We start from the raw sequence: 21,129 nt of genomic DNA on the forward strand, positions 1-21,129 counted from the left end.
GCAGGCAGAGCAGGTGTTGGCATGTTAAACTTTTCCAATAAATCTCATTGCAATGCAAATTTACATTCTACTGCTGTATATACAAGTGATAATTTGGACAGATGTTTAACTGACTTTGCTTATTAACATTCACCATAAATGAACTGTCAAACTCAAATTGCTCTAAGCACAAAAGCCAACAAAGTCAAATTAAAGTAACTAATGCTAAAAAGATTACTGAATCTTCGTGAGCGAAAGCATTAAAAATCATTAAGTGAAGGGTAACCTTCTCTGTGACAAATAAGACAAATAATTACCGGAATTTGACCTTCTACATGCTTCTTTTAAGTATGTCTATTTTGTACGTAAATAAGAAAGAAAAAGTGTGTGTATATATGTCTGTCTGTTTAGTTTATTTGTTTTTTTCTCAGACATCAGAATTTTCTCTTTCCATATGACAGGGAACATGTCTTCCTCATGTATTTACATGTAAGGAAGGGACTTTTTACTCCGTTTTAGGAAACGACAGCAGGAGAGAATCATTCCAGCATCTCTAAACCTCCTCTTTTTTTCTTAGAAAAAGGAGTGATTTTTCTGATTATAACATTTGGGAGAGGGTAAATAATAGGATGATTCTGCTCTTCGGGGTGCTCTCTTTGGATTTGGTCTATCTACAAAACTGTCTATGTGATCTGCTGGTGACAATCAGTTGTCCGGCACCACCTGTCGCATGGTAGCGCTCTCATCTGGAGTTCACACATATTTGGGTGCAGGTCCATGCTACCTTTGCCAGTTTAGTCTTATCAATAATAAAGCTAGATTTTGAGTCTAGCTCCAAAGAAATTCCAAACTTGAGCCATTTTTTGTCTCTCTCTAATCTCAATGTAGATGATGGCAAAACAAGACAGCAATTCTATCAATTAAATCTCTTCCTTGAAATTGAAATAACATATGAAGCAAATTTAACTTATGCAATTCTTCACTTTTGATTTCACATAATTCTGTTTATATAACCATTTTATATACATTACATTACTGTATTGTATATTTTGTCTATTTCTTCTTTGATTTTGTTTTTGTTTTTATAATTGTTTTGGATGTGAGGAAAAATTATGTTCCTGACACTTCATCTTGTCCAGAAGTGGAAGAACTCATTATTTCTTTATTTGTACTGTTTTTATCTATTCACCCATAGTGTTCTCAACAGAGTTATCAACAACCTTTTGATAATATTTGCCAAATATCCAAACACAATAGATAATTTATTCATTAAATTAAATTTTCTAGAGATCTCCTAAGATCCCTTCATTCTCCCGATTCAATCTGGTCTGATAATTTTTCAGGCCTGTTTTATGACACTCTTTCTGAAATGTTCATCTCTGCCCTCTTATATAAAACTCTTTTTTTTTTTTTTTTTTTTTTTTTTTTTTTTTTTTTTTTTTTTTTTTGAGACGGAGTCTCTCTCTGTCGCCCAGGCTGGAGTGCAGTGGCCGGATCTCAGCTCACTGCAAGCTCCGCCTCCCGGGTTCACGCCATTCTCCTGCCTCAGCCTCCCGAGCAGCTGGGACTACAGGCGCCCGCCACCTCGCCCGGCTAGTTTTTTTGTATTTTTTAGTAGAGACGGGGTTTCACCGTGTTAGCCAGGATGGTCTCGATCTCCTGACCTCTTGATCCGCCCGTCTCGGCCTCCCAAAGTGCTGGGATTACAGGCTTGAGCCACCACGCCCGGCCTGTGAAACTCTTAATTGCTGCATACTATAACATCCTTGCTCTAGGTTAATTTTCATGTTATTTTATTATTATTATTATTATTATTATTATTATTATTATTATTTTGCTGAATCACAGTTTCTCTCATATATGAAAAATAAAGGTTTAGGAGGTTTTCAATATCTAAAATAATTAATAATTATGCTTCATCTATAGTGTTCTAAGAACAAATCACTCTCATAATTTTGAAGCATTGTTCTGTTTTCTTTTACTTATTGAGAAATCTAACAGTTTACTATCATCTGATTAATTATGTGCAATTTGATTTAGTTTCTATTTACAAGTGCCCTCCTCATTGCTTACTTTATAACTTTTTTCAATTTTCATGACACTGTACAGTGTTTATTTTTTGTGTGTCTGAAATTCAGACTCCATCGGGCCTTCTGTATTTTTATTTGTTAAATTAGGCAACCCTATACTAGTATCACTCAGATTCAATCTCTTCAGATGGTAAAAAAATTCCTTTAACCTCCCATATAATATATAAAGTGGGGCATGGAAAAATGACTTGCAGAGAGTGGAAGGGAATCAACAGGGAGATGAGACAATCTCTATGCTGCACACTCCTAACTTTGGTGTACAAAATTTTCACCTAATCACCTAATATTTAAACTCTTTGTTTATCTCTGCTTCCTATGATAAGTGATGCTTCAAAATCCTGTAAATATAATGTTCTACAATTCAAGTTAATGTTCAATATCTCTCTATAGCTATGATCCCCATTTTACTGTCATTTATCACTCAGTCTTTCATCTTCTACATCTTTCCAAAAGTTGTTGAAATTTATTTCCCTTTTCTTTAGGCTCTTATTTCACTTCTAAGTGTTTCTACCACTTTATTATCACTTAACTAGGAGTTTGGAAGGGATATATGTTAAAGAGATGATAAATCTATAGATTTTATCAAAAGTTGAATAAATGGTATTTGACATGAACTGGTTATTGATAAAATAACTAAAAGAAATCCAAATACTGCAACATTTTCCTCTAAAATGTGGTTGTCCAACACATCTACAAAGGCTCTTATTCAGAGAGTATAATACAGATTTGTTATGCTCAGCAGCAACCCTCAACAGGGAGTAAACCTCTTGGCTTTCAGATAGCATAAGTAAGATTGGATTGACAACTCTCAATTAGCTAAATATAATGATGAGCACTGATTCTGTCAGTGCAAATGGACCACACATAAAAATTAAAGAAATATTAAGTGTTTTATAGATGGAAGCCTGGTTCTACTAACTACTGTATTAAGCGAAGCATTTGGAAAATATGCATTTAAAAGACAGGGTGTGGAAGTTCCACTTGAACCACGATAGTGTGAGGAGCTCCATGAACTCACTCCCCAGTGCAACAGGTGAAAAGTATACATAAAACAAAACCATTTATCTGTAAATGAACTTAAGTTCATAGAAATAATAAAGAACATTTGTTTAATAAAATCTAAAACTCAGTAGGAATTGTGAGAGTACGTTGGATCTTAACCAACACCTGTGGCATTCCATTTTCCCTCCAACTCAGTAAAACAGAAGCTCCACTACAGATCAGTTAGACAGTAAGATAGGGCTTCCTCTCTCCCAACTTCTAGTCAGAGGTCTATTCACCCAGAAGAGGTAGAATTTCAGCATTTAACTTCCTGCCCTAACTCCTTGTTGCTAAGCAGAAGTTTTGGAGAGTGAAGCTCAGAGGTGGAGGCTCCTTGTTTCTACCCAGTGTCCACTTGTGAGACAGAGGATTTACTTAAGTTGTGCTGCCAGTAAGAATATTAAAACTCTGAGAGTCATTTTTGAAACTAGTGGCATAATGGTTCCATGCCAAAATGGGCAAACTGAGGAGGTCTAGGCCTGTGTTTCGCCCATCCACTGAGCAATCAACATCTAAAATAAGAGTGTCACATAGGCTCAAAATAAAGGGATGGAGGAAGATCTACCAAGCAAATGGAGAACAAAAAAAAAGCAGGGGTTGCAATCCTAGTCTCTGATAATCAGACTTCAAACCATCAAAGATCAAAAGAGACAAAGAAGGACATTACATAATGGTAAAGGGATCAATTCAACAGGAAGAGCTAACTATCCTAAATATATATGCGCCCAATACAGGAGCAACCAGATTCATAAAGCAAATCCTTAGAGACTTACAAAGAGACTTAGACTCCCATACAATAATAATAGGAGACCTTAACACCCCACTGTCAACATTAGACAGATGAACGAGACAGAAAGTTAACAAGGACATCCAGGAATTGAACTCAACTCTGCACCAAGTGGACCTAATAGACATCCACAGAACTCTCCACCCCAAATCAACAGAATATACATTCTTCTCAGCACCATATCGCACTTATTCCAAAACTGACCACATAGCAGGAAGTAAAGCACTGCTCAGCAAATGTAAAATAACAGAAATTATAATAAACTGTCTCTCAGACCACAGTGCAATCAAACTAGAACTCAGGACTAAGAAAATTAATCAAAACCGCTCAACTACATGGAAACTGAACAACCTGCTCCTGAATGACTACTGGGTATATAACGAAATGAAGGTAGAAATAAAGATGTTCTTTGAAACCAATGAGAACAAAGATACAACATACCAGAATCTCTGGGACACATTTAAAGCAGTGTGTAGAGGGAAATTTATAGCACTAAATGCCCACCAGAGAAAGCTGGAAAGATCTAAAATTGACACCCTAACATCACAATTAAAAGAACTAGAGAAGCAAGAGCAAACACATTCAAAAGCTAGCAGAAGGCAAGAAATAACTAAGATCAGAGCAGAACTGAAGGAGATAGAGACACAAAAAACCCTCCAAAAAATCAATGAATCCAGGAGTTGGTTTTTTGAAAAGATCAACAAAATCAATAGACCGCTAGCAAGACTGATAAAGAAGAAAAGAGAGAAGAATCAAATAGACCCAATAAAAAATGATAAAGGGGATATCACCACCGACCCCACAGAAATACAAACTACTATCAGAGAATACTATAAACACTTCTATGCAAATAAACTAGAAAACCTAGAAGAAATGGATAATTTCCTGGACACTTACACTCTCTCAAGACTAAACCAGGAAGAAGTTGAATCCATGAATAGACCAATAGCAGGCTCTGAAATTGAGGCAATAATTAATAGCCTACCAACCAAAAAAAAGTCCAGAACCAGAAGGATTCACAGCCGAATTCTACCGGAGATACAAGGAGGAGATGGTAGCATTCCTTCTGAAACTATTTCAATGAATAGAAAAAGAGGGAATCCTCCCTAACTCATTTTATGAGACCAACATCATCCTAATACCAAAGCCTGGCAGAGATAAAACCAAGAAGAGAATCTTAGACCAATATCCCTGATGAACATCGATGCAAAAATCCTCAATAAAATACTGGCAAACCGAATCCAGCAGCACATCAAAAAGCTTATCCACCATGATCAAGTGGGCTTCATCCCTGGGATGCAAGGCTGGTTCAACATTCGCAAATCAATAAACATAATTCAGCATATAAACAGAACCAAAGACAAAAACCACATGATTATCTCAATAGATGCAGTAAAGACCTTTGACAAAATTCAACAGCCTTTCATGCTAAAAACTCTTATTAAATTTGGTATTGATGGAAGTATCTCAAAATAATAAGAGCTATTTATGACAAACCCACAGCCAATATCATACTGAATGGGCAAAAACTGGAAGCATTCCCTTTGAAAACTGACACAAGACAGGGATTCCCTCTCTCACCCCTCCTATTCAGCATAGTGTTGAAAGTTCTGGCTAGGGCAATCAGGCAAGAGAAAGAAATAAAGGGTATTCAGTTAGGAAAAGAAGAAGTCAAATTGTCCCTGTTTGCAGATGACATGATTGTATTTTAGAAAACCCCATTGTCTCAGCCCAAACTCTCCTTAAGCTGAGAAGCAACTTCAGCAAAGTCTCAGGATACAAAATTAATGTGCAAAAATCACAAGCATTCTTATACACCAGTAACAGACAAACAGAGAGCCAAATCAGGAATGAACTTCCATTCACAATTGCTTCAAAGAGAATAAAATACCTAGGAATCCAACTTACAAGGGATGTAAAGGACCTCTTCAAGGAGAACTACAAACCACTGCTCAGTGAAATAAAAGAGGACACAAACAAATGGAAGAACATACCATGCTCATGGATAGGAAGAATCAATATCGTGAAAATGGCCATACTGCCCAAGGCAATTTATAGATTCAATGCCATCCCCATCAAGCTACCAATGAGTTTCTTCACAGAATTGGAAAAAACTGCTTTAAAGTTCATATGGAACCAAAAAAGAGCCCGCATCTCCAAGACAATCCTAAGTCAAAAGAACAAAGCTGGAGGCATCACGCTACCTGACTTCAAACTATACTACAAGGCTACAGTAACCAAAACAGCATGCTACTGGTACCAAACAGAGATATAGACCAATGGAACAGACCAGAGTCCTCAGAAATAATACCACACATCTACAGCCATCTGATCTTTGACAAACCTGAGAGAAACAAGAAATGGGGAAAGGATTCCCTATTTAATAAATGGTGCTGGGAAAATTGGCTAGCCATAAGTAGAAAGCTGAAACTGGATCCTTTCCTTACTCCTTATATGAAAATTAATTCAAGATGGATTAGAGACTTAAATGTTAGATGTAATACCATAAAAATCCTAGAGAAAAACCTAGGTAGTACCATTCAGGACATAGGCATGGGCAAGGACTTCATGTCTAAAACACCAAAAGCAACGGCAGCAAAAGCCAAAATTGAAAAATGGGATCTCATTAAACTAAGGAGCTTCTGCACAGCAAAAGAAACTACCATCAGAGTGAACAGGCAACCTACAGAATGGGAGAAAATTTTTGCAATCTACTCATCTGACAAAGGGCTAATATCCAGAACCTACAAAGAACTCAAACAAATTTACAAGAAAAAAACAAACAACCCCATCAAAAAGTGGGCAAAGGATATGAACAGACATCTCTCAAAAGAAGACATTCATACAGCCAACAGACACATGAAAAAATGCTCATCATCACTGGCCATCAGAGAAATGCAAATCCAAACCACAATGAGATACCATCTCACACCAGTTAGAATGGCGATCATTAAAAAGTCAGGAAACAACAGGTGCTGGAGAGGATGTGGAGAAATAGGAACACTTTTACACTGTTGGTGGGATTGTAAACTAGTTCAACCATTATGGAAAACAGTATGGCGATTCCTCAAGGATCTAGAACTAGATGTACCATATGACCCAGCCATCCCATTACTGGGTATATACCCAAAGGATTATAAATTATGCTGCTATAAAGACACATGCACACGTATGTTTATTGCGGCACTATTCACAATAGCAAAGACTTGGAATCAACCCAAATGTCCATCAGTGACAGATTGGATTAAGAAAATGTGGCACATATACACCATGGAATACTATGCAGCCATCAAAAAGGATGAGTTTGTGTCCTTTGTAGGGACATGGATGCAGCTGGAAACATCATTCTTAGCAAACTATCACAAGAACAGAAAACCAAACACCGCATGTTCTCACTCATAGGTGGGAACTGAACAATGAGATCACTTGGATTCAGGAAGGGGAACATCACACACAGGGGCCTATCATGGGGAGGGGGGAGGGGGGAGGGGGGAGGGATTGCATTGGGAGTTATACCTGATGTAAATGATGAGTTGATGGGTGCAGCACACCAACATGGCACAAGTATACATATGTAACAACCTGCACGTTATTCACATGTACCCTACAACTTAAAGTATAATAATAATAAATAAATTAAAAAAAAAATAAAGTTCATATGGAACCAAAAAAGAACCCGTATTGCCAAGACAATCCGAAGTCAAAAGAACAAAGCTGGAGGCATCACGCTACCTGACTTCAAACTATACTACAAGGCTACAGTAACCAAAACAGCATGGTACTGGTACCAAAACAGAGATATAGACCAATGGATCAGAAAAGAGTCCTCAGAAATAATACCACACATCTACAGCCATCTGATCTTTGACAAACCTGAGAGAAACAAGAAATGGGGAAAGGATTCCCTATTTAATAAATGGTGCTGGGAAAATTGGCTAGCCATAAGTAGAAAGCTGAAATGGGATCCTTTCCTTACTCCTTATATGAAAATTAATTCAAGATGGATTAGAGAGTTAAATTTTAGCCCTAAAACCATAAATACCCTAGAAGAAAACCTAGGTAATACCATTCAGGACATAGGCATGGGCAAGGACTTCATGTCTAAAACACCAAAAGCAACATCAACAAAAGCCAAAATTGACAAATGGGATCTCATTAAACTAAAGAGCTTCTGCACAGCAAAAGAAACTACCATCGGAGTGATCAGGCCACCTACAGAATGGGAGAAAATTTTTGCAATCTACTCATCTGACAAAGGGCTAATATCCAGAACCTACAAAGAACTCAAACAAATTTACAAGAAAAAAACAAACAACCCCATCAAAAAGTGGGCAAAGGATATGAACAGACATCTCTCAAAAGAAGACATTCATACAGCCAACAGACACATGAAAAAATGCTCATCATCACTGGCCATCAGAGAAATGCAAATCAAAACCACAATGAGATACCATCTCACACCAGTTAGAATGGCGATCATTAAAAAGTCAGGAAACAACAGGTGCTGGAGAGGATGTGGAGAAATAGGAACACTTTTACACTGTTGGTGGGATTGTAAACTAGTTCAACCATTATGGAAAACAGTATGGCGATTCCTCAAGGATCTAGAACTAGATGTACCATATGACCCAGCCATCCCATTACTGGGTATATACCCAAAGGATTATAAATTATGCTGCTATAAAGACACATGCACACGTATGTTTATTGCGGCACTATTCACAATAGCAAAGACTTGGAATCAACCCAAATGTCCATCAGTGACAGATTGGATTAAGAAAATGTGGCACATATACACCATGGAATACTATGCAGCCATCAAAAAGGATGAGTTTGTGTCCTTTGTAGGGACATGGATGCAGCTGGAAACATCATTCTTAGCAAACTATCACAAGAACAGAAAACCAAACACCGCATGTTCTCACTCATAGGTGGGAACTGAACAATGAGATCACTTGGATTCAGGAAGGGGAACATCACACACAGGGGCCTATCATGGGGAGGGGGGAGGGGGGAGGGGGCAGGGATTGCATTGGGAGTTATACCTGATGTAAATGATGAGTTGATGGGTGCAGCACACCAACATGGCACAAGTATACATATGTAACAACCTGCACGTTATTCACATGTACCCTACAACTTAAAGTATAATAATAATAAATAAATTAAAAAAAAAATAAAGTTCATATGGAACCAAAAAAGAACCCGTATTGCCAAGACAATCCGAAGTCAAAAGAACAAAGCTGGAGGCATCACGCTACCTGACTTCAAACTATACTACAAGGCTACAGTAACCAAAACAGCATGGTACTGGTACCAAAACAGAGATATAGACCAATGGATCAGAAAAGAGTCCTCAGAAATAATACCACACATCTACAGCCATCTGATCTTTGACAAACCTGAGAGAAACAAGAAATGGGGAAAGGATTCCCTATTTAATAAATGGTGCTGGGAAAATTGGCTAGCCATAAGTAGAAAGCTGAAATGGGATCCTTTCCTTACTCCTTATACGAAAATTAATTCAAGATGGATTAGAGAGTTAAATTTTAGCCCTAAAACCATAAATACCCTAGAAGAAAACCTAGGTAATACCATTCAGGACATAGGCATGGGCAAGGACTTCATGTCTAAAACACCAAAAGCAACATCAACAAAAGCCAAAATTGACAAATGGGATCTCATTAAACTAAAGAGCTTCTGCACAGCAAAAGAAACTACCATCGGAGTGATCAGGCCACCTACAGAATGGGAGAAAATTTTTGCAATCTACTCATCTGACAAAGGGCTAATATCCAGAATCTACAAAGAACTCAAACAAATTTACAAGAAAAAAACAAACAAACCCATCAAAAAGTGGGCAAAGGATATGAATAGACATTTCTCAAAAGAAGGCATGCATACAGCCAATAGATACATGAAAAAATGCTCATCATCACTGGCCATCAGAGAAATGCAAATCAAAACCACAATGAGATATCATCTCACACCAGTTAGAATGGCAATCATTAAAAAGTCAGTAAACAATAGGTGCTGGAGAGGATGTGGAGAAATAGGAACACTTTTACACTGTTGGTGAAATTGTAAACTGTTCCAACCATTGTGGAAAACAGTATGGCGATTCCTCAAGGATCTAGAACTAGAAATACCACATGACCCAGCCATCCCATTACTCGGTATACACCCAAAGGCTTATAAATCATGCTGCTATAAAGACACATACACACGTATGTTTATTGCGGCACTATTCACAATAGCAATGACTTGGAATCAACCCAAATGTCCATCAGTGACAGACTGGATTAAGAAAATGTGGCACATATACACCATGGAATACTATGCAGCCATCAAAAAGGATGAGTTTGTGTCCTTTGTAGGGACATGGATGCAGCTGGAAACCATCATTCTCAGCAAACTATCCCAAGAAAGTCAAACCAAACACCGCAATCTTCTCACTCATAGGTAGGAATTGATCAATGAGATCACTTGGACTCTGGAAGGGGAACGTCACACACCGAGGCCTATTATAGGGAGGTGGGAGGGGGAAGGGATGGCATTGGGAGTTAGATCTGGTGTAAATGATGAGTTGATGTGTGCTGACGAGTTGATGGGTGCAGCACACCAACATGGCACAAGTATACATATGTAACAAACCAGCACGTTGTGCACATGTACCTTAGAACTTAAAGTATAATAAAAAAAACTAAAGTAAGGGTGTCAAATAGAGAGAAATATGTTATTTTCCCATTCCCAGCATCAGAATAATGGCTTATAGATTCTTCCTAATTAGGCCATATAATAGAGAGCACAAACACCTCCCCAAAGGACTAACTTTCTTTGCAAAAGAACATGAAGAAATTCAAGCCTAACTATGCTCTTTAAAACAGTACAACCTGTGGTTAAAAGAAAAGGGTTTTAGAGAGAATTCTGGTTTCATCAGAGATATAAGTTAATCTGTAGGCTTATAACATATAAAAATATATATTTACTACTAACAATCTGTATTTACTATAACATATATTTACTAATAAAGAAGAAAGGTGGGAGAAAACCTGTATTGTAGTATGTTTTATGTGGCAAAGTGATAAGGTTTATGGATAAATGTCAGCCTAAATACTCTTGGTTGCCTGGGTGATTTACAAACAAACTTTAAGAGAATGAGTTACAGACTAAGAACATGCATTTGAGACACCAAATTAGTGAGAAAAGTATTCTGTGTTATTTGTACCATTACACATTTTAGAATCATTTGTGTCAGAAACTAGTTTCTTTAACCAATACACAAATTATGTTTACAGATACACATTTTAGAGTGTATTGATTGTTGATGTACCATGACACATATTAGATTGTTGGTACCATTCCACATGTTAGAGTTATTTGTTTCAGGCATTAGAGTCTATTTTACCAATAGAGAACGAATTTGATGATAAGGTGCTGCTATAACTGATATAGATATAATTAACTAAACAGTTTAATGGTGGTCTGCCAAGAAACTGATGTCAGCAGTTAGAAAACTAAAGTTCTTTTTTATGCAAAGACAGCACAGTTGGTAAAATTGTTATAGTTGACAACTTGGAAAGCAGTGCATGTCTCTAACAAGACTTCAGCTCTGTGGGAAGTGTTTGGAAAGAAATGGAGTGATAGCGTTTGTTGGCATTTATTTTCTGCTTTTACTACAGTACTAAACAAGAGAGATGAGCTCAGGCGCAGAGAATTGACAGTTTCCAGACAAAAATGTAAGAGAACAAATTCCAGAAATGTGTGGCTTCACAAGATTAGAAAACCAACCTTCTTGTAGAGCTCAAATCTAGTAAAAATACAACAATATTTGGGTGATAATATTAAGTTTCCTGTTAAACAAGATCATTTTGTCTTCTGATGAAGTGCAAGCCTTTGTACTCAAGCTTATATTTTAGGTGGCCTTACGTTAAAAGAGAGGGAATAGGCTAAGTTGAAAAACGAAGCAAACTCGAGACTTAGGTCTAGAAAAAGAAAACTAAATGAGGTCACTGTAATATAGACATTTCTAGAAGCAAGTAGATCAGAAGTCTGCTATTTTTCTTTTAAGAAATTGTTTTATCAAGGACACCAAGAGATTAACATAATAGTGACTTTGTCTATTTAAGCATTAAATCACTGTTTTGTCTCTAAACTTTCAGCAGCAAAATATAAGTACTTGAAAGTTGTGCAGCCACTTGGAAGGGCATTCTTCCCCATGATCACTTCAGATCATGCATTGGAGGATGATGGGCAAGGAAGGACTTGACAAAGGTACAAACACACACTCACATATGCACAAAAACACACATGCGCGCACACACACACACTCACATACGGGACTCTGTACATAATTGACTAGCTGCTCCTACCAACAGAACAGAATCAGTCTTATTAAGGAAGCTCCCCATCTGCAATGAAGGAACTTTTCACAAGTGCTGCTGAAGTGGTTTGGCTCTGTGTCCCCACCCAAATCTCGTGTCAAATTGTAATCCCCATGTATTGAAGGTGAGGCCTGGTGGGAGGTGATTGAATCATGGGAGTGGTTTCTAATGATTTAGCACCATCCCTCTAGTGCTGCCTTGTGACAGAATTCTTACAAGATCTGATTGCTTAAAAGTGTGTGCACTTCCCGCTGTGCTGTCTCTTGATCTGCCATGGTAAGACATGCCTGCTTCTCCTTTGCCTTCTGCCATGACTGTAAGTTTCCTGAGGCTTCCTAGTCATGATTCCTGTTAAACCTGTGGAACTGTGAGTCAATTAAACTTTTATGAAGAAAATCATAAATTACACAGACTCAGTTAATTCTTTATAACAGTGTGAGAATGTACTAATACAGATACTCGGAAGGATTTCATATTTGTAATAAATCAGTGGTTGCTGTGTATAATTTCCAGTCTCTACTATTCTGAAAGGGAGTTTTTGTCATGGTTATTTTCTCAATGTTTAGCATTATATGGAACAGGTACGGCACATGAATTTTCTTTTCAGTTTATAGCTTGAATATTTATGGGGAGATTTGGGATTGTGTGATAGTCATTAAGACCTGACATATAATGCCTCTCTCCTTCTTTTAGGCACAATATTCTGTACAATTTTTGAAGTTAGCAGTGATAACAGATTTGGTGTAGTTGCTTAAGTTTTGGTGGAAGTTGTGTGAGTTCCATGTTCTCCTCACCAAACATAGTACTCATAGAAGCATATACCTTAATGGAGATTCCATTTATCTGCCTTAGTAAATAATCACAGAAATCAGAGCCCTCTGCTACACTGTGTTGGGCAGGTATAGTGACTGAGAAATAAATGTTGGTGGCATTTAGCCACTGATACATTGCCATTGTCTGTTAGTTACCATAACCTAGATTATTTGCATTGATTAAGCGTCCCTTAAAAATTAAATAACTGTTATCCACAGGGGAAGTAAGGTGTCTGGAAGACTGACCTGGAAAATCAGAGAGGAAACACAATAGCTGGTCATTTTACTGTCTTCCTCCTGCTCTGTTTCCACAGTTGGACTAAACTTCCCAGGTTCTCTTCCACTTAAGTGTGGTCACATGACTTTACAGTCCTTGAAATGTGAACAAAAATAATGTGTTCCACTTACATGATAATTCATGTTTGATCATCATAAAATTCTCTTTTCCATCAGGCAGCCATATGCAAAGTAGTACAGAGAACTTTTAAGCTACATATTGAAGGTGGAGGAGGCAAGGATAGATTAATGCTGAGTATTTTATTCATACCTTGGAAAAGTGCCTCTTGCCAATTAGGAATATCTGCTTGGAATCTTAGTGGTGCATAGTGGATCTTTATGACATTATTTTTTGCAGAAGCTAACATTATCTTATCTCCTCACTATCCCCTCCTTCCATCCAACATATCTACCAGGAAAATGAATGTACTAATTGATTAGATTGATTTTAAGATGATAAAAAAGACAGGGTTGAACTGACAAAACATTAGCCTATTTGAAAAATTCATTATGTTTGAAGAGAGAGAATCCCTTACTTAATCAGCAGTGGAAAAGTAAGGGGGACACATATCAAGTTTTTCCCTTTTTGAAACCAAGTAATTGAAGCACAATGTAATTATTTATAAGATTTGGAATTAGTAAACTTCAAAAAGGGCAATAATACATATCATTTCTTTATTTATCTGATCTATTTACATATAGCTGGAGTAAAGTAATCTCTTTTTTTTTTTTTTTTTTTTGAGATGGAGTATCACTCTGTCACCAGGCTGGAATGCAGTGGAGGGCTCTCAGCTTACTGAAACCTCTGCCTCCCGAGTTCAAGTGATTCTCCTGCCTCAGCCTCCCATGTAGCTGGTACTACAGGCATGTGACACCACTCCAGGCTACATTTGTATTTCTAGTAGAGACAGGGTTTCACCATTTTGGCCAGGATCATCTCTATCTCTTGACCTTGTGATCTGCCCACCTCAGCCTCCCAAGGTGTTGGGATTACAGGCGTGAGGCACCATGCCCAGCCATAAAGTGATTTCTTAAGTGAACACTGTCATGAGGCTGCAGCACTACCCAAGGTCACAGAATTAATACAACCTGTAATTTAAACTCCATTCTTTAACCTAATAGCTTGCTTAGTTTTACCTCTTATAAGGATCAATATGGGAATATAAGATAAATATTGAAACAGAGAATGTATTTAAACCAAAAATTTGAGTTTCTCTTAGCAAACTATAGACCCTGAAGTTAAAACAATTACAATTTTAAATTTTGAAAATTTGAAATATTTACTTTGAATATATTCATACTTTTAATATTTGTGTGACATATGAATTATTTGTGTGCCGAGAATATTTACATCATAAAGTTTCACATGTTATGATAGAGATTTACTATATCATTATTTAATAAGTGCTTAATGTTTGTTATAACTAGTTTTGAACTTGAAAAATTATGAAAGCCAATTATAAAAAGTAAATATATATGCTATAATATTAAATTTTATCATTGCTTTTTCTTGAGGATGGTGGCACTTGTTTGTTCACTGGAATTGAACGAGAAAGAAAATATATGACTGATTATTTGTATTAAATGTCACAGCATCTGGGTATTTATGCCATAGTCTATGAAATGTGACAGGCAGTCAATACCTAAGAGACAATTCCACCTTGCATGAGGACGAAGAAAAAAGTTCCATATATATATTTAAGCAAGTCAAGATGATACATGACAACATGCAATACCAATTTTTATGCAGATATGAAGAAATACAAACATAGAAAACATTTCCCAAAGTCACTTATGCCTAAAACAGTTTAATAGGACATTTTCTTATCCTGTTCAAAGTTCCTAAATGAATTTCTGTTGTACTATAATTTCTATTAAGATTAGAAAGAACGAGACATCACTATCTGACAAGGAAATTAGCTATAAGAATTTTTAAAATTAACACATAGTAATTGTAATATTCATGGGTACAATGTAATGTTTCCATACGTACATACATTGTATGCTGATCAAATCATTGCAATTGTTTGTTTATAACCTTAAATATTTATCATTTCTTTGCTCTGAGAACATTCAACATCCTCTTTTCTAGTAAAATTACATATGGAATGAATTACTGTTAGCTGCAACCACCCTACTATACAATATAATACCATAACTCATTCCTCCTATCTAACTGTAACATTGTGCTCCCTGACCAAAATTTCCTAATCTCCTCTCTCCTTTATTATTCCAAGTCTCTAATAATCACTACTACACTCCCAAATTTCATGACTTTTTTTTTTTTTTTTTCCTAAAGATTCCACAAGTGAGTGAGATCATGCAGTGTTTGTCTTTTTGTGCCTGGTTTATTTCACTTAACATAATGTCCTCCAAACTCATTTATATTGTTTTCAAATGACAGATTCCATCCGTTTTATGGTTTAAAAGAATTCTATTGTAATTCCATTGTATATATGTACCACATATTCCTTTTTATTTTATTTTTATTTTTTTTTGAGACAGAGTCTCGCTCTGTCGGCCGGGCTGGAGTGCAGTGGCCGGATCTCAGTTCACTGCAAGCTCCGCCTCCCAGGTTTAGGCCATTCTCCTGCCTCAGCCTCCCGAGTAGCTGGGACTAGAGGCGCCCGCCACCTTTCCTGTCTAGTTTTTTGTATTTTTTAGTAGAGACGGAGTTTCACCGTGTTAGCCAGGATGGTCTGGATCTCCTGACCTCGTGATCCGCCCGTCTTGGCCTCCCAAAGTGCTGGGATTACAGGCTTGAGCTACCGTGCCCGGCCATATTCTTTATCCATTAATCCATTCATGAACATTTAAGTTGATTCCATATCTTGGATGTTGTGGATAGTCTTGAAATAAACATGGGAATGCAATTATCTCTTCAATACACTAATTTTCTTTCTTTGGCTATATACCAAGCAGTGGGTTTGTGGGATAGTGTGATAGATCTATTTTTAATGTTCTTGTGGAACATTCATACTGTGCTTTATAATGGCTCTATTAATTTACGTTCGCATCAACAGAGTCATAAGAGTAACACTTTTTCTGTATCCTTGCTCGCATTTGATATGTGCTGTCTTTTGGATAATAGCCATTCTAACTGGGGTGAGGTGATATTTCATTGTAGGGGATCTACTTTGCCATCTGAAAGTGCTCCACACTTTCTATGATAATTCTTAATACTTTAATTAAAAATGGTGATTAAAATACATAACTCTCCTTGACATACTATTGCCCCCCATTGTCTTTTAATTCAGCTAATGAAGATACTTAATATATAATCAGTTATTTCTATCAACCTAAATTTAGAAAAAAATGGAAGTATGTGTTGAGGAGTAGGATATGGGAATTGGGCATTTAGAGAATGCTGAAAAAACATATACACAAAACACTTGTTAAAAAGTCTCGAGAAAGAGAGACAAATTCTATAGAAAGTACATTCTGAATTTGTTGGTTTTCTCATTCAAAGTATGATGGCCTAAAGATCTAGAAATAGATTAAGCTTTATTGAAAGAGCTTATTGATTCAAGAATGAGATCAAATATTAAAATCAAATGCAATTTTATTTTAAGCACAGATTTTGCTGGACATGAATATGACAAAAGCAGTGAACTAAACCTCAAACAGCCAGCTCTTATCTTTCTTACTTCATGGTAATTCCTTAAAGAAGGCAATAGGAATTGTATTGTAGATCAGACATGTGTAAATGAAGAAATATTATTATAAGGAGAAAAACAGATACAGAGAGCATATGTGTGTATGTGCATTCTTTTAAAAATATGTGTACCTCTTAAAATTGTGACTTGAATTCTTCTATAAATTTATTAATTTCCATTTACAGGATTACCTTGTGAAAATATTATTATGCTTGCAGACCAGAGCACGATGGCTGCATAGGAGGCCCCACTAATCATCCCCTTGCAAAGACACAAATTAACAACTATCTACAGACACAAAATCACCTTCATAAGAACAAAAATGAGGGAAGCACTCAAGAGTATCTGGTTCCAACTTTATATCACTGGAAGAAGCACTGAAGAGGGAAGAAAAGACAGTCTTGAACTGCTGATGCTACCCCTCTCTCATCCCCTGACAGGTACTGCATGGCACAGAGAGAGAATATGTGTACTTGAGAGAGTGCATCACCTGTGAAACATTGCATTTAACACAGTCCTTCCCTGTCACAACAGAAAGCAAAACTGATCTGAACTCAGCTGGCACCCACCCAAAAAGAAAGTATTTAAACCAACCCTAGCCAGAGGAGAATCAACCCTTGCAATGGTCATAATTTGCATTCCCAGAAGCCTTTCCACCAAGTGTTAAAGTGCTGTGGGCTCTAAATAACTTGAAAGGCATTCTAAGCCACAAGAACTGCAACTTCTAGGTGAGTGCCAGTGCTAAACAGGGCTCAGAGCCAGTGGACATGAGGGCATGCAACCTACTGCAACAACAGCCAGTGTGGCTAAGGGAGTGCTTGTGCCACCTCTCTCTGGTACCCAGGCCACACAGTTCAGGGCGCCAAAACAGACCCATTTTTATGCTTGAGAAGAGGAGAGGAAAAAGGAAAGAAAACTTTGTCATGCATCTTGGATACCAGCTCAGTCACGGTAGGACACTGTACTGGTCAGAGTGGTGAGGCTCCATTCCAGGTTTTAGCTCCCAAATGACATTTCTAGACACATTCTGGGGCAGAAGGGAAGGTGCTACCTTGAAGAAACGAACTCAGTCCTGGCAGGAGCCATGACCTGCTGATTAAAGAGCCCTGGGTACTGCCAGCACTATGAAGGTAGTATGCCGTGGGCCTTGGGTGACACTCTTGAGACTCGCTGGCTTCAGGTGAGACTCAGCACATTCCCAACTGTGCTGGCCATGGGGAGAGGCACCTTCTGCTTGGGAAGAGTAAAAGGAAATTTGTCTTGCACTGTAGGTACTATCTTAGCCACAGAGGGCTACAGCAGCTAGAGGCCTCTTAGGTCCCCATTTCAAGGCCTTGACTCTAGGATGTCATTTCTGGACCTTCCCTGGGCCAGAGGGGAGCCTACTGTCTTTAAGTGTGAGTCCTAGACCAGGTAATATTCACCAGAACGTCACTAAAGAGCCCTTGGACCTTAACTGTAGCCTGGAAGTGCTGTGGGCCTGTACTGTACTGGTGGCGGCCATGGAATGAGGATCCTCTGCCTGTGGAGAGGGAATCGAAGAATGGGAATGACTGCATCTTATGGTTTGAGTGTCAGCTCAGTCATAGTACTATAGAACAACAGACATTCAAAGTTTTTGCCTATGGTGTCTGGTTCACAAATGGCACTTCTTGACCTGCTGGGTGCAAGGGGGAACTTGCTGCCCTGAAGGGAATGACACAAGCCTGGTTGATTTCTCCCCATTCAGATCATTGAACCCAAGTGGCCACCTAGTATCTGCACAGCTCCATGCTTGGGACTCAAGACCCTGGTGGCCTGGGCTCACAAGGAGATCTCCTGATCCATGGGGTGCATAGATCTGTGAAAATATTGTGATTTCCTGGGCTGGGTAGCACAATCACTCACTGCCTCCCCTGGCTGGGGGTAGGAGCTCTACTTGCCCCATGCAGCTACCAGGTAGGCCACCACTCCACCCTGCTTTTCTTTGCTCTCTGTGGGCCGTGCCAACTGCCTAGTCAGTCCCAGTTAGAGAACCTGGATTCCTCAGCTGAAGGTGCAGGGTTCACTCACCATTTTCGTTCTTCTCAGTGGGAGTCCTTGACAGAAGCTACTTCTAGTCAGCCATCTTGGCACCTTTTGAAATCTATTTTGTCTGATGTAAATATTTTATGTCAGATATAAATTCCTGAATTTTTTTGATCCATTGGCATGGAATATCTCTTTCAATCTCTCTGTTTTTGGTCTATGTGAATCTTTATAGGTGGCATGTGTTTTCTGTAGGCAACAGATCATTGGGTCTCTTTTTGTAACTCATTCAGCCACTCTGTCTTTTGATTGGATTATGTAGTCTATGCACATTCAATGTAATTATTGACAAGTAAAGACTTACTCTTGCCATTTTGTCCTTGTCTCTTGTTTTGTGGCATTTTTTCCCCCTTTCCTTTCCTTTCTTTTCTTTTATTTTTTCTTTTCTTTTTTTTTTTTTTTTTTTTGAGACAGAGTCCTGCTCTGTTGCCCAGGCTGGAGTGCAGTGGCGCAATCTTGGCTCACTGCAAGCTCCGCCTCCCGGGTTCACACCATTTTCCTGCCTCAGCCTCCAGAGTAGCTGGGACTACAGGTGCCCACCACCACACCTGTCTAAATTTTTGTATTTTTAGTACAGACCGGGTTTCACGGTGTCAGCCAGGATGGTCTCGATCTCCAGACCTCGTGATCCACCTGCCTCGGCCTCCCAAAGTACTGGGATTACAGGTGTGAGCCACCGCCCCTGGCCATTCCCCTTCTTTCTTAAATGCTCCCTCTTTGGGCAAGTATTAGCTGATTTTAGCCTGGCTTTACATTCTGCCATTAGAGTGAAACAGAGCTCGATGTTTCAGAATTGCTCTGCTTTCTCCCTCCACAATGCATAAAAATGGTCTCATTACGCTGAGGATGCCAAGGGATTAGCTAGAGGTTGCATCAGCAATTCAAGTCTTTTTTTTTTTTTTTTAAATCCTATCTGATTCAGTGCCTTTTTAAGCAATATGAAGTTAAAATCTGGCACTTTGATTACTCCCCTGATTTTTTATTATTATGAAGCTTCTTTTATTGTGTAGATAGTTGTTAAATTGGTGTTCTGTTGGAAGCTTCTAGTCTACTACCTTGCTCTTCCTCTTCCTCTTGAGAAAGCGTCATGTAATATCTAATACTGCTTTCATTATTCTGTTTCATAAGTTGACTGGTTATGACAGAAATAATAATGCTTATAACATCTAAAATATTTGCTAGGTGAGATATTACCAAATTTTTTTTTTTTACCCCTGGATGACATTTAGGTGAATATATCTTATTCTTGGGGATGAGAATGCCTTTTTTCTCTTAGATTTTTAGTGTCAAAGTTTGTGTTACATAATGAAAAGTGTGGCTGTGTTTTAATTTTACTCTCTACTTTTCTTTATGTTTTTCCTGTGGACTGTATTACAGAGAAAATCTGTCCATTTCAACCTTCATAGATATATGAAAATATTATTTTTACTTAATACTTATTAGCAAATTATAAAAGATTCAAATAATAAAAAATGAAAATATTATAGGAAAATATATGTGCAACCCCCTAGCAATACATTTGTGAACCTATAATAAATTGACATTTTATCAATAAAATACAAATGATCAAAATTGAACAAGGAATTAGAAAATAGAGAAAAGATTTTTTCTGACGTTCTGAATACATCTTTGTGACCATGAGGGCTTCGGTCTTAGAGGTGTGGCTTTCTCCTGTGCTACTTTCCTTCCTCAGATAAAATTCTGGACCTACTACTTATTCCTGTTCCCCAAGGGTAGAGATATTTTCCCCCCATCCTGCTTCTCTCAACCATAATGGGTTTCCACTAGTGTTGAAAGCTTATAGCCTTTTTGACCCTTTCCCTTCAGTTTGTTACTTACAGGAGATAAGAATGATGGGTAAGAGTGAGATAGTTGCTGCTGGTCCCCTTGTCCAGCCAGCATAATGGGAGATGTTTTGTCAGGATGCTTTCCAATCTACTCTGTGATTGCTTGTTAGGGTTTCTGAAAGAAACTGCTATAAAGGGGTTTGAATCCCACTATGTGTCTTTGATATCTAAGTAAATGAAGCCATGACAG

General features: G+C 37.9%; 1 long non-coding RNA gene across 1 annotated transcript in view; it reads left to right on the plus strand.

Moving 5' to 3' along the window:
- Window positions 1-19,390, plus strand: part of LOC105466305 (uncharacterized) — a 66,204-nt gene extending 46,814 nt beyond the window's left edge. Inside the window, exon 3 of the long non-coding RNA XR_978095.2 lies at window positions 17,211-19,390. This is a non-coding gene — a long non-coding RNA (uncharacterized lncRNA). The remainder of the gene's footprint in view (window positions 1-17,210) is intronic.
- The last annotated feature ends 1,739 nt before the right edge of the window (window positions 19,391-21,129 follow it).

The sequence above is a fragment of the Macaca nemestrina genome, chromosome 2 (genome assembly GCF_043159975.1).
Source record: "Macaca nemestrina isolate mMacNem1 chromosome 2, mMacNem.hap1, whole genome shotgun sequence".
Classification (NCBI taxonomy): Eukaryota; Metazoa; Chordata; class Mammalia; order Primates; family Cercopithecidae; genus Macaca; species Macaca nemestrina.